Source organism: Pleurodeles waltl, chromosome 11 (genome assembly GCF_031143425.1).
Source record: "Pleurodeles waltl isolate 20211129_DDA chromosome 11, aPleWal1.hap1.20221129, whole genome shotgun sequence".
NCBI classification, from domain to species: Eukaryota; Metazoa; Chordata; class Amphibia; order Caudata; family Salamandridae; genus Pleurodeles; species Pleurodeles waltl.
In genome coordinates, this window is record NC_090450.1 from 64,281,838 (window position 1) to 64,296,366 (window position 14,529).

The 14,529-nt window shown below is 46.8% G+C and overlaps 1 protein-coding gene across 4 annotated transcripts in view; it reads right to left on the reverse strand.

The window, feature by feature from the left end:
* Nucleotides 1-14,529, reverse strand: part of TBL1XR1 (TBL1X/Y related 1) — a 411,343-nt gene that overhangs the window by 58,324 nt on the left and 338,490 nt on the right. The window lies entirely within an intron of this gene.

The following is a 14,529-nucleotide window of genomic DNA, read 5'->3' on the forward strand; positions in this document are numbered from 1 at the left end:
ACTATGAAAAACTTCCACTTCTTTGTCTAGTGTCCATTCGTCCAAACTAATAGAAATATACCATCCAAAATACAGGTAAGGAGGTTACAGCATAAATAGAACCCAGTGATCCACATGAATGATTTTAACATGGCCAGCTCAAAATGGGTAACAGGCCTCACCCTAACATTCACTTCTTAACGATATTAAGAGTTTATAAAGCAAATTAATATCTAGAGCTACAGAATAGTAAAGGGGCAGACTTAATCAGTACCAAAAGTGCACTGTTGCACAACAGAAGCACCTGTATACAGTTTAAAAACGTTCGATATAAAAGTAACAAGATAAAAACTCTAACAGCATGAGGCTTTTGAAAACAAACACCGACACCTAAAGAAGCCCAAAAAATGTTAACAGAAATTGCCAACAAAAATGTCCACATTTCTAGATTTATCAATAGCAGCTAGATAGGTCTTTTGAGGCACCAGAACTGTGTCATTCACGGTAGTGTGAGAAACAAATATCAAATCATCTTCCAAGTAAAGCAACATTACAAGCAGTAAAATGACAGTGCCAGAGCCATTTAACTTTTATACTGCCATCTGGTAATCTGTGTGTAATTTTAAGGTTCTCTCGAAACAGCTGCATAAACATTGAGCAGCTAAACTAAAAATTAGATGAGGGGGCCTATGCTGCAAAAAAACAAATGTTAGGGGAGGTAAGTCAGGATGGTTTACAATTTTCAAGATTAAATCAGCTGTGACAGAATGGAGTTCTCAGAAATATACTACCCGTAGGATGTTCCAAATGTCTGGATTGGAAATTAGAGACATAGGAAGTAAGGGAAAATGACAAGTCTCATTTTATCAGAGTTGTGAGCATCCACTTATGACCCAGCCCTCATTCAGGCCGAGAAGGAAAACCTTCAATAAATACTGTTGTTATCCATCCCAGGGACAATGACAGGTCTCCATTCAATCAGAGTTTTGAGCATCCAGTAGTGACCCTGCCCTCATTCCCGTCCATCCAGAAGGAAACAAACTTCAATATTTTTGTGGTCCGTCCCAAGGAAAATAGCCATGAAATATCCATAGCCAGGAAAATAGCCAGAGCCATGAAGAACACTGACTTTTGGTGTGTCAAATCTAAGGCCCTGCAAGAGGAGTCCCTGTCCCTAGAAATCAGTTCGCAGAGCAGGGAGGATGGGTGGGTAGGTCGGTAAGAAATTTGCGGCCAGACGGACTATCAGATAAGGCAATACTGAAGGTAAGTAACTTGACAATCTGCTAGAGACTTCTAGTTGCAGGATCCTTACCTTTGAGTAAATACAAAAGCAATACCGTCCCAGGAGGTAGGTCTGCAAACCAAGTCTAAACTAGGAAATCAAGCAGGACCCAACGGGCAATATGCCCTTCTCTACAGACCTGACTGTCCAGGCAGTAGTGTTTGGTAAACATGTGCAGAGATGCCCACTTTGCTGCTTGGCAGATATCCAGGACTGGAACTCTGCATACTAACACAGTGGTCACAGCTTTAGCTCAAGTAAAATGAGGGGGGGGGGAGTCTGTGGTGCTTTTTGGCCAGTGCATAGCAGATCTTAATGCACATGCACAGTATGACCTAACTAGAGATGGTCCACTTCTGCACTGTCCGACCTTCCTTTGACCCATATACTCTACAAAGAGTTGGTCATCCACCCAGAACTTATATGCTCAATGTAGAACTCCAATGCCCATTTTGGATCCCACTGAGGCATAATGAATGGAGATAGGGTGAAAAGATTTGTAAAACCATGTACAATAGGAGACTGAAACAAAGAAGGTTGAACAGGCAACTGCAAAACAGGAGAAAAATATCCCTTAAGAGTGCCCAAAGCAGAGTCCTGCTGGGCAAGGGGCAAAATGAACAAAAGGACCTCAGCGAGAGCGGTAGAAAGGGCGTCAATAGAACTGCTTGTGTACCATGCCACAAATTTCTTTCGACGACCAGCGTTGAAAATGTCACTTACCCAGTGTACATCTGTTCGTGGCATCGGTTGCAGTAGATTCGCATGTTCTGCAATAGCTCGCCATCTGGTGTTGGGCCGGAGTGTTACAAGTTGTTTTTCTTCGAAGAAGTCTTTCGAGTCACGGGACCGAGTGACTCCTCCTTTTGTCTCCATTGCGCATGGGCGTCGACTCCATCTTCGATTGTTTTTCCCCGCAGAGGGTGAGGTAGGAGTTGAATTGTAGTAATAGTGCCCATGCAATGGAGTGACTAAGTATGCACTTATTTAAGGTTGAGATGATACATATATAAATAATTGAAGGTAACTTCCAAACTGCTACAGGCTCCCGGGGAGGCGGGTGGGCACATGCGAATCTACTGCGACCGATGCCACGAACAGATGTACACTGGGTAAGTGACATTTTCAGTTCGATGGCATCTGTCGCTGTAGATACGCATGTTCTGCAATAGACTAGTAAGCAGTTATTTCCCCAAAAGCGGTGGATCAGCCTGTAGGAGTGGAAGTAGTCTGAAATAATGTCCTTAATACAGCTTGACCTACTGTGGCTTGTTGTGCGGATAACACGTCTACACAGTAGTGCTTGGTGAATGTGTGAGGCGTAGACCATGTGGCTGCCTTACATATTTCTTGCATTGGGATGTTTCCTAGAAAGGCCATGGTAGCACCTTTCTTTCTGGTTGAGTGTGCCCTTGGTGTAATGGGCAGCTGTCGTTTAGCTTTAAGGTAGCAGATTTGGATGCATTTAACTATCCATCTGGCTATACCTTGTTTTGAAATTGGGTTTCCTGCATGAGGTTTTTGAAATGCAATAAAGAGTTGTTTAGTCTTTCTGATGTTCTTTGTTCTGTCAATGTAATACATTAATGCTCTTTTGACATCTAATGTATGTAGTGCCCTTTCAGCTACGGTATCTGGCTGTGGAAAGAACACTGGAAGTTCCACTGTTTGATTTAGATGGAACGGTGAAATAACCTTTGGCAAAAATTTAGGATTGGTCCTTAGGACGACTTTATTTTTGTGTAGTTGTATAAAAGGTTCCTGTATAGTAAACGCCTGAATCTCGCTTACTCTTCTCAGGGAAGTAATGGCGATGAGAAATGCCACCTTCCAGGTTAGGAACTGTATGTCGCAGGAGTGCATGGGTTCAAAAGGTGGACCCATAAGTCTAGTTAGGACAACATTTAGGTTCCATGAAGGAACAGGTAGTGTTCTTGGTGGTATAATTCTCCTAAGGCCCTCCATGAATGCTTTAATGACTGGTATTTTATATAGGGAAGTTGAATAGGTAGTCTGCAGGTATGCAGATATGGCTGCAAGGTGAATCTTAATGGAAGAGAAAGCTAGGTTAGATTTTTGTAAGTGAAGCAAGTAACCCACTACATGTTCTGGAGTTGTGTGTAATGGTTGTATTTGATTAATATGGCAGTAGCAAACAAACCTCTTCCATTTACTTGCATAGCAGTGCCTGGTGGATGGCCTTCTTGCTTGTTTAATGACTTCCATACATTCTTGGGTAAGTTGTAAGTGCCCGAATTCTAGGATTTCAGGAGCCAGATTGCTAGATTCAGCGATGCTGGATCTGGGTGTCTGATCTTTTGGTTGTGCTGTGTCAACAGATCTGGCCTGTTGGGCAATTTGATGCAGGGTACCACTGATAGGTCTAGCAGCGTTGTGTACCAGGGTTGCCTTGCCCAAGTTGGTGCTATCAATATGAGTTTGAGTTTGCTTTGACTGAGTTTGTTTACCAGGTAAGGAAGGAGAGGGAGAGGAGGAAAAGCGTAAGCAAATATCCCTGACCAGTTCATCCATAGGGCATTGCCTTGGGATTGTTTGTGTGGGTATCTGGATGCGAAGTTTTGGCATTTTGCGTTCTCCCTTGTCGCAAACAAGTCTATCTGAGGTGTTCCCCAGAGTTTGAAATAAGTGTTCAGTATTTGGGGGTGAATTTCCCATTCGTGGACCTGTTGGTGATCTCGAGAGAGATTGTCTGCGAGTTGATTTTGTATCCCTGGTATAAACTGTGCAATTAGGCGAATTTGGTTGTGAATTGCCCAATGCCAAATTTTTTGTGCTAGCAGGCTTAACTGCGTGGAGTGCGTCCCTCCCTGCTTGTTTAGATAATACATTGTTGTCATGTTGTCTGTTTTGACGAGAATGTATTTGTGAACTATTATTGGTTGGAAAGCTTTTAGTGCTTGAAAAACTGCTAGAAGTTCTAGGTGATTGATATGCAGTTTTGTTTGATGTACGTTCCATTGTCCTTGTATGCTGTGTTGATTGAGGTGTGCTCCCCACCCTGTCATGGAAGCATCTGTCGTTATTACGTATTGTGGCACTGGGTCTTGGAAAGGCCGCCCCTTGTTTAAATTTATGTTGTTCCACCACAGAAGCGAGAGGTAAGTTTGGCGGTCTATTAACACCAGATCTAGAAGGTGACCCTGTGCTTGAGACCACTGTGATGCTAGGCATTGTTGTAAGGGCCTCATGTGCAGTCTTGCGTTTGGGACAATGGCTATGCATGATGACATCATGCCTAGGAGTTGTAATACCATCTTTGCCTGTATCTTTTGTGTTGGATACATGCGTTGTATGATGGTGTTGAAATTTTGAATTCTTTGTGGACTTGGAGTGACTACTCCTTTTGATGTGTCTATTATGGCTCCCAGGTATTGTTGTACCTTGCGTGGCAGAATTTTGGATTTTGTGAAATTGACGGTGAACCCTAGTTTGAAGAGGGTTTGTATGATATGATTTGTGTGATTTGAGCACTCTATTAACGAATGGGCCTTGATTAGCCAGTCGTCTAGATATGGGAACACATGTATTTGCTGCCTTCTTATGTGTGCTGCGACTACTGCTAGACATTTGGTAAAGACTCTTGGTGCGGTTGTTAATCCGAAAGGCAGTACCTTGAATTGGTAATGTATTCCTTTGAATACAAACCTTAGGTATTTCCTGTGCGATGGGTGTATTGGTATATGGAAATAAGCATCCTTGAGGTCTAAAGTTGCCATGTAGTCGTGCAGTTTTAGCAATGGCAATACTTCTTGTAGTGTGACCATGTGGAAGTGGTCTGATTTGATGAAAGTGTTCACTACTCTGAGGTCTAGGATTGGTCTCAGCGTTTTGTCCTTCTTTGGTATCAGAAAGTACAGTGAGTAAACTCCTGTGTTTATTTGTGTGTTTGGCACTAATTCGATTGCATTCTTTTGCAATAGTGCCTGCACTTCTATCTCCAGGAGATTGGAATGGTGTGTTGTTAAATTTTGTGCTTTTGGTGGTATGTTTGGAGGGAATTGTAGAAATTCTATGCAATAACCATGTTGGATAATTGCTAGAACCCAAGTGTCTGTAGTGATTTCCTCCCATGCTTTGTAATAATGACCTATTCTTCCCCCCACTGGTGTTGTGTGGAGGGGGTGAGTGACATGTGAGTCATTGTTTAGTAGTAGGGGTTTTGGGGCTTTGAAATCTCCCTCTATTTCTAGGGAATTGCCCTCCTCTATATTGTCCCCGAAAACCTCCTCTATACTGTCCCTGGTAAGTGGACGGTGTTGCTTGTGAGGTGCTGGCTTGTGTGCTTTGACCCCGAAACCCCCCTCGAAAGGGCGTTTTACGGAATGTGCTGTAATTCCCTCTGCTCTGCGGGGAGTAGAGTGCGCCCATGGCTTTGGCAGTGTCCGTATCTTTTTTGAGTTTCTCAATCGCTGTGTCCACTTCTGGACCGAACAGTTCTTTTTCATTAAAAGGCATATTGAGAACTGCTTGTTGAATCTCTGGTTTAAATCCAGAGGTTCGGAGCCATGCATGCCTTCTGATAGTTACAGATGTATTAATTGTCCGTGCAGCTGTATCTGCAGCGTCCATGGAGGAACGTATCTGGTTGTTGGAGATGGTCTGTCCCTCCTCAACCACTTGTTTTGCCCTATTTTGGAAGTCTTTGGGCAGATGTTCAATGAGATGTTGCATCTCGTCCCAGTGGGCTCTGTCATAGCGCGCAAGTAGTGCCTGGGAGTTCGCGATGCGCCACTGGTTTGCAGCTTGTGCTGCGACTCTCTTACCAGCTGCATCGAACTTGCGGCTTTCTTTATCTGGGGGTGGTGCATCTCCAGATGTGTGAGAGTTGGCCCTTTTCCTAGCTGCTCCTACAACAACAGAGTCTGGTGGCAGCTGTGTTGTGATGAAAACCGGGTCCGTAGGAGGCGGCTTATACTTTTTTTCCACCCTTGGTGTGATAGCCCTACTTTTGACCGGGTCCTTAAATATGTCTTTTGCGTGCCGGAGCATACCAGGGAGCATAGGCAGGCTTTGGTAGGAGCTGTGGGTGGAGGAGAGTGTGTTGAACAAGAAATCATCCTCGACCTGTTCTGAGTGGAGGCTTACGTTGTGAAATTGTGCTGCTCTAGCCACCACCTGAGAGTACGCGGTGCTGTCTTCTGGTGGAGATGGTTTTGTAGGGTATGCCTCCGGGCTGTTATCTGACACTGGGGCGTCGTATAGGTCCCATGCGTCCTGATCTTGGTCACCCTGGCTCATGGTGGTGTGAGCTGGGGAGTGTGATGGCGTTTGTGCTGGTGAAACGTTAATCACGGGCGGAGGAGAGGGTGGTGGTGTAACTCTTTTCACCACTTTTGGTTGTGGTGCTTGTTCCGTCTGGAACTCCAACCTTCTCTTTCTCCTAATGGGGGGAAGGGTGCTTATTTTTCCTGTCCCCTGCTGAATGAAGATACGCTTTTGCGTATGGTCCACATCAGTTGCTTGTAGCTCTTCCTCAAACCTATGCTTTTGCATTTGGGAGGTTAGCGAGTGCTCTTCTGTATAAGAGCCTGAAGCTGGGTCGCTTGCAGTTTGTTTCGGCATCGAAACTTTGTCTGCGTGTTTTTTCGGCTCCGAGGTGACTTTTCCTTTTCGGGGCCGAAACCTCTCGGCGTCGATCTGTTTCGGTGCCGCTGTCTCGGCGTCGAGCCGTGTCCACACCGGCATCTCGGTGTCGAGGCTTGTCTCCAGCACTTTCTCGGTCCCGAGAAGGCTGCATGCCGGTGTCTCGACCGGAGTCGGACGATCTCGGCACTGTTTGGGCCTTTTGCGGTGCCGACGGTCGGTCACCGAATTTATGGGTCGAGCCATGGCCTGGTGGCAGTGGCGTCCCCTGGGCCTTGTAAATGTTTCTTTGTGTGGTTTTCGACGTCTTACTCACGGTTTGTGTATCGTCGAATCCTTCGGAGTCTGAGTCTTGGATCGAGAAGGTACCTTCCTCTTCTTGTTCCTCGAACTCCCGTTGGGCTGTCGGTGCGGACGCCATTTGAAGTCTTCTGGCTCGACGTCTCGGAGTGTTTTTCGGGACCGGAACGCACGACAGGCCTCGCAGGTGTCTTCGCTGTGCTCAGGTGACAGGCACAGGTTGCAGACCAAGTGTTGGTCTGTGTAGGGGTATTTATTGTGGCATTTGGGGCAGAAACGGAACGGGGTCTGTTCCATCGGCGTTCTTCAGCACGCGGTCGGGCCGACCAGGCCCCGACGGAGGATCGAAAAACTACCCCGAAGGGCACCGGAGCTCTTCGATCTTCGATGCGGTGTTGAATCTAAGTACGCCGATCCCGAACGCAACAATACCGACGAAAATCTTCCGAAATTAACTATTTTTTCCGTTCCGAAACTCGGAGCGACAGGAACACGTCCGAACCCGATGGCGGAAAAAAAACAATCGAAGATGGAGTCGACGCCCATGCGCAATGGAGACAAAAGGAGGAGTCACTCGGTCCCGTGACTCGAAAGACTTCTTCGAAGAAAAACAACTTGTAACACTCCGGCCCAACACCAGATGGCGAGCTATTGCAGAACATGCGTATCTACAGCGACAGATGCCATCGAACATACTATTTTGGTGAAGGGAGGCCTGGCTGCCATTATTAGATTATAGATTGCGGGCGGGGGTTCGGGGTGGTGGTGTGTCAAAGCTGTCATCTTCCGCTGCTCAATTCTTCACGCAACAAGGTGGAGAATTGACAGGTTCGGTGCAGAACCATCCCCCTGCTGTGACAAAATAATAACCTCCCGAAGGAGCAGTCTGATCGGAGGATCGATGGACATTTTCAGCAGCTCGGGATGCCACACTGCATGACCAGACCGGAGCCACAAGGACTACTTGGGCCTGGTAATTTTTGATCTTCTTGAGAACTTTGGGCAAGAGTGGTATGGGTGGAAAGGCATACAAGAGAGGCCTGGATCCTACTCGTGACGAAAAGTCACACCACACAAAAAGTGATTGATGCCATGGAAACTCAACGCACAAAACTTCTGACATTGCACGTTCTCCGCGGATGCAAACTGATTTAACCAAGGCTCTCCCCATTGCTGAAAGGGATCTTGTTCCACCTCCGGATGGAGTCGTCCTTCGTGATGCACTAGGCATTTTCAGCTGAGTTTGCCTGCTCTCCCCATTCAGAGAGCCCAGCAGATGTTGAACTACCAAGATATGCCCTGTTGTACAATTCACGCATATAGGCATAGATCCTCTTCACAAAGGGTGCACGACAATCCGCCCCGTTTGCTGCAGTACCACATGAGGGTGGTGATGCCCATTAACACCTAAATCATCTTTCCCTTGATAGGGTGATGAAAGGCTTTCAGTGCCAGCCAGATTGTACAGAGCTCCGGCATGTTGATGTGGGTGTCTAGTTTCCCCCAAAAACCAAATGCCTCTGATGTCATGGCCATCCCATCTCAGGAGTGACTCATCTGTCACTAATGTCAGATCTGGTTAAGGAAGGGAAAGGGATCTTATTGTAGCCCAATCGTGGTTCGTTAACCATCACTGCAGATCTTTCACAGTTAACTTTGAGACCTGGTCCCTGCCGGAGAGATTCCCCTGATTGTCCACCCACTGGAAATTCAGGTCCCACTGCAGAGCCCGCATACACCTTCTGGCAATGTCACCAGCTGGATGAAGGAGGCCATGAGGCCAAGCATCCTTAGAGTCATTCTCACTGAAATCCAGGATAGAAGCTGAAACATTGGTATCATAACCTGAATATCCTGGACTCGCTGCTCAGGCGGATAAACCCAAAACTGCACTGTGTCCAGAACTGCTCTGATGAAAGGGAGAGTCTGAGAGGGAGTCAGGTGTGACTTTGGCACATTTATAGTGAACCCCAGTGAATGCAGGAGGTCCACCGTAGTCTGGAGGTGGAAGATGACAGCCTGGGGAGAAATCATCTTCAACAAGCAGTCGACGAGATAGAGGATGTCAAACACCTGATCTCCGCAGATGAGCTGCAACCACCACCATCACCTTGGTGAATACCCGAGGGGTGCTGGTAAGGCCCAAATGAAGCATGAACAAAGTACTTTTATCCTACTGGGAACCTCAAGTAACGTCTGTGGGTAGGCAGGACAGATGTATGAAAATAAGTGTCCTTCAAGTCTAATGGTACCATCCAGTTGGTACCATCCAGTTTCCTGGGTCGGGGGCAGACAGGCCAGAGCTAACGTGATCCTTAACCCGGGCAGGGGTGCGGGGGCTTGAAGAGGCATACTTGGGAAGCCTGTGTTTTGGCTGGGCCATCTTCGCTTTGGCACTGACCCCAGAAGCAGTGTCCTTTCTCTACCCCTCCTATGCCAGCCCACAAGCCATGCCAAGCGGAAGGGAACACGACATGGGAGGTAGAGGCTTGGACCATCACTCTATTGGGAGTGGGGTGTTGCATCAAAAAAATTGGGTCCCCAGGTTCAGGCCAATGGCAGTGCGCAAATGTCCTGTTCACAAGAACCCCGTACTGGACTTGGCTAGGTAGCCAATAGGACGTCAGTGGGGCAGGGATTCTGCAACAGAAGATCTTCCTGAAAAGGCAGCTTGATTGGAGGACAAATGCTCATGCCAAGGAGTTTTGGATATCACACACTTCTGGCCCATTCCAGTGCCCCTAGAACATGGGTACTCACAAACTTTAGTTTAGAGGCTTAGAGGGGGCGGGGCTTAGAGGGGGAACAATCCGTTTCATTGAACAATTCAATTTTTATATATTAATCATTGATCGGCATAGACCTATATCTTCCTTATCCTCTTGAGGTAGTGTATGCGGACACAACCTTGCCTCTTTTATTCATATTTGCCCGGTACCTGAATATCGCACTAATTGAGGCAACGGAACAGCATAGATTAGGCTTATTTTCAGAACAGAATTAATTAACTTAAAGGAATTTCAAACTTTAAAAACTGTCTTGAGTTAGTGCTTTGGATGCAACTTGTGAGAGGACTTCACCTCAACAATAGAATTATTCGGCATACTGGAAGGGAAGGCACTCCAACGCCATATCATAATGGCCGCCGTATGTAAACATAGAGGAGGGCCGCGGGAGCATGCGCAAGGAAGCCACTGTTGCGCGTGCTCCCGCGGCCCTCTTCTATGTTTACATACTACGGCCATTATGATATGGCGTTTGTTGTGCGTCTCGCGGGCCACCAAGCTAGGTCCATGGGGCCGCTGGCAGCCCGCGGGCCATACTTGGAGTACCGTTGCCCTAGAATGACTTGGGCCTTGTTGTTCCTAATCTTCTTCAGAACTCGGGCAGAAGAGGCAGTGGTGGCGACAGCACGCAGGAGCCACAAGCTTACATTAGACATCATAACTCAGGGACAGCTGCTTTGTTAACTCCAACATGCAAAAAGGCCGACACCTCAGGTTCTCAGCGGTGGTGAATACATTGAGGCAGGGTTCTTTCCATTGCTTGAAGAAGCCCTGCCCTACCTACAGGTACAACTGTCATTCGTTATTTGCTAGTCGCCTGCAGCTGAGTTTGTCCAGCCTAGCATTTAAAAATCCACCTAGATATTCCCTTGGTGGCCCAGCCACTTCCATTTGGTGTTGACTGTGAGCACCCCAGCTATCCTTTGATGGTGGGCAGAAAGGCTTGAACATCAAGTGAATCGCCCCCAACTCCAACCCAAATGATGTTGAGTCGACTCTCCGCCAGAGACTAAAGTCCTCTGATCTCCACCTCCCCCAGATGGCCTTCCCAAGCAACAGTGATACACCTGTGACCACTGTCAGACATGGGTAGGGTTTAGGGCAGGCTTGCAACTGACGAATTTCAGCTCAGCAGCCCTCACTGCAGTTCATTTACAGTCTCCTCCTAAACCTGGATATAATACAAAAGATTACCTTGATGTTGTGCCCTCTGGGATTTGAGGTTCCACTGCCATGCCTGCAAGGGCCAACTAGTTTATTTGGCTAACAGGATGTAAGAGGATAACATGCCCAGGAGCTTCCAAGTCATCCAAAGGAAGATCCAGGACAGAGATTGAAACATAAGGATAATAGCCTAAATGTCCCAGTCTCTCAGAGCGAGAGGGCACGGGGTTGGTAAGGTATGAAACAGTACTGTATCCAGAACAGCTCAGTTTAACTGGAGTACTAGGGGAATCAGATGCGACATCAGGACGTTGAGAGTAAACCCCAACAATGTTAAGATGTTCGCTATTTTATAGTTGTGATCTATGACTGTCTGAGGAAAACCCATCTTCAGCAGCCATTCAACAGGGTGGGGGAAAAGACTGTTACCCCTGACTCCCGAAGGTGTGCTGTGACTCCCACTATCACTTTCATGAACATTCAAGGGGCATTGGGGAGCTCCAAAGGGAGCACTGCAAACTGAAAGAACTCCTGAACCACCAATACCTCCTGTTGGCCTGTAGGACAGGGATATGAAAATGAGGAACTTTCATGAACAAAATTCAGTCTCTGGTGTACAGAGCAGACAGGACCTGGGCTAGCCTGAGCATCCTGAATTTGTCCGTCCACAGGAAGAAGAATCTAAAAGAGGACAAATACCTCTGTTCTCCTTCTGCACAAGAAAGTAGTAACACCCACTTCCTACTTACTCCCTCCCTTTATGGCCCCTGCAAAACAGACAAGTGATCCCACGCCAGCCTGATGACGGTTGAAAGTGTGGCAGGGAAGAGAAAAGTTGGAGGGCAAAGCCTCAGTGAACAATTTGGAGGACCCAGTTGTCTAAAATGATGGCCTTCTAGCCTTGGAGGAAATACTGGACACAACCTCTGACAGGATGGCTATGTGCCAGCAAGGACATACTAAATTGGTTTTGCGACAGTGGCTGGAGCGGCGCGGCGCAGCACTGCACATTGTCCCTGCTGTCATGAGAGTTGTCTTGGAGAATCACAGCCTTGACCACGAAAGACTTGATGGATTGGAGGAGGATGCTGGAGTTTGGGAAAAACATCTACCACAGCCACGGAGAGGGTGAAATAGTTGGTGGAATTGTCCTGTGGGATCCAGAAGGCCAAAAGAATGTACTGTGGCTGCTCTTCTTGAAGGGTTCCAACACTGAGTCTGCTTCCTAACCAAAGGGATGAGAGCCGTCAAACAGATGTCCATTAAGCACGCCTAGGCATCACAGGAGAAGCTTGGGGCCCTCAAACAGGCATGAAGCAGAAGAGGCACACTAGTGCCAGTTGCTCAATCTAAGCAGTCATGTTCAAACCAGAACAAATATAACTTTGCAGCATCACAACAGTCGTAAATAGACTGGGTGAAGTATGCTTGAAGGTCATCCAGAAAAGCTGGTAAAACTTGTGTCACTGTATACTGAAGAACATTTGAGTAGCAACCTGGAAGGCAGCTCGAAAGGCTTTTTGGGGAGAACGTTTGTACTCCAAATGTCTATATTGGTTTAGATTCCTAGTCAGGTGGAGTGAAGGGAAAAGCATTGATTTATTTTGTGTGTGGACACCAGGACCAACAGCTTCTCTGGTGTCAGGTATTGAGAAAGAAAACCAGTGACCCATGACCTGCCGATTACCAGACATACCTGAACGTGGCTTTGACCAAGTGCTTAAAAGGTATTTGTAAGGGCTTTATTAAATAGTAACAAAGGCTCATACAGGAGGCTGACCTAGCTGAAGTCCCTCAGTTAATACATTAGACTTCACTTTCATAGTAGGGATCTTGAAATCTGGAACTTCCATCACCATTTGCATAACCACTGCAAATGAGGTGCTTTCCTCTGCGGCAGGACCACTGGAGACTGGCACAGGGTTAAAACACAGCCAGTATCCAGGCCTCTAGCATATTTCGGTTCTTCATACCAATTTTCCTCATTATATTACAGCACAGAGTGCCTCCCCTCATCCTAGCTGTCATTGTCCGAGTAGGTGCCAAAAACATTGTGTAAAGTGTGGGCCTTAACATGTGGTAAGAGTAAGGTATAGGAATCTGAAGGATTGTCTACTTGCTGCACGGCAGTTAGACCCAGGCACAATCTTTGTGAACGTGGATTCTGCAGGGGTCGGATAGCACAATGGGATTTACATCATCTTCAGGCGTCAGTGCGAAGGCAACTGACACCTAAGTCAACATCAGAGTCTGTGTAGGACCTGATAATGGGTCAAGCGACGCAGCTGGCAGAAATCTGGCTTGAGGCCCCTATGGAACTTTGGGACCCGCAGCAAGGCAGGGGAAGACAGAAAAGTGCTATACATGTGCAGTATGCCACCTCTGAAGCCCTCCACTTGCTGCAACACTGCAGACAGACCTGGAAATTCAGGAAACCCTGGGACCAGACACTGAATCGGCTCTGATGACGATCAGGAGCAAACCGGGTGGAACGCTGATACCTTTGCGCCCTCTCTATAATCTGTAAGATGGGACTCATTCCCACTTCTTATGATTTTTCTTGTAATTACTCAATACTTCAGCCGAGATGACGATCTGCTGTGAGAACGAGACCTACCTTTCGATCTGGTCACAGCATTAAGTCTTTTTGTGTTTGGTGTTGTAAAGTATGGCATACCTGTTCATATGGGTGCAGTTGTCAGAGTCATGGTCCGATCTCAGGAACCACAAGCAGACTTTGTGTCTGTTAAAAACATATGTTTGCAACAGTTACTACATGGTTTACACCACGTCATCCTAGGGGGTGACATGCAGGTTAACTTCCACAATCTATGATCTTATCAAAGACTTTCAGAACACAGCTCTTCAAAATAACTGGCACCTTAATTGCAAGCTGCTCAAGGTGCAGAAATCTATATAGATTGCAGACATTAAAATCTTAAAGAATTGAACTGCTGGCGCTTCACTCAAAGTATTAGGGGCCCATGAGAAAAATAATTATCCTCACTAATGAAACCTAGCTCCCGTTTCGTACAAGACAGAGTCGGAACTTTGAATGGCTGATGCTACAAGTTGTAGCATGCCCTCATCTGGAGGGTGAGGGGACAGAACAAAGTGTGATGTTTAGAGGTGGGCAATGAACTGCAGAACAATGATATAGCAAGCCAAAAGATGGTTCTGGAGTAGTGTTTGTAATACAGCTCCCCAAAAGAGAGGCCAACAGAACTCTGCAGCAGGATTGAGGTGGCAGGTGCAAGGAGGTAGAGGGGGCAGGACAATAAAAAGAAATCTTCTCCAAAGGCTATCTAAACGTCGGACTCCAATACAAGAGGTCCACACCGTTCTTCAACTGTAGCTCAGCCTAACAGGAGGGAAAGAAGACTGACCACTGCACAACAGGAGGCAACAGAG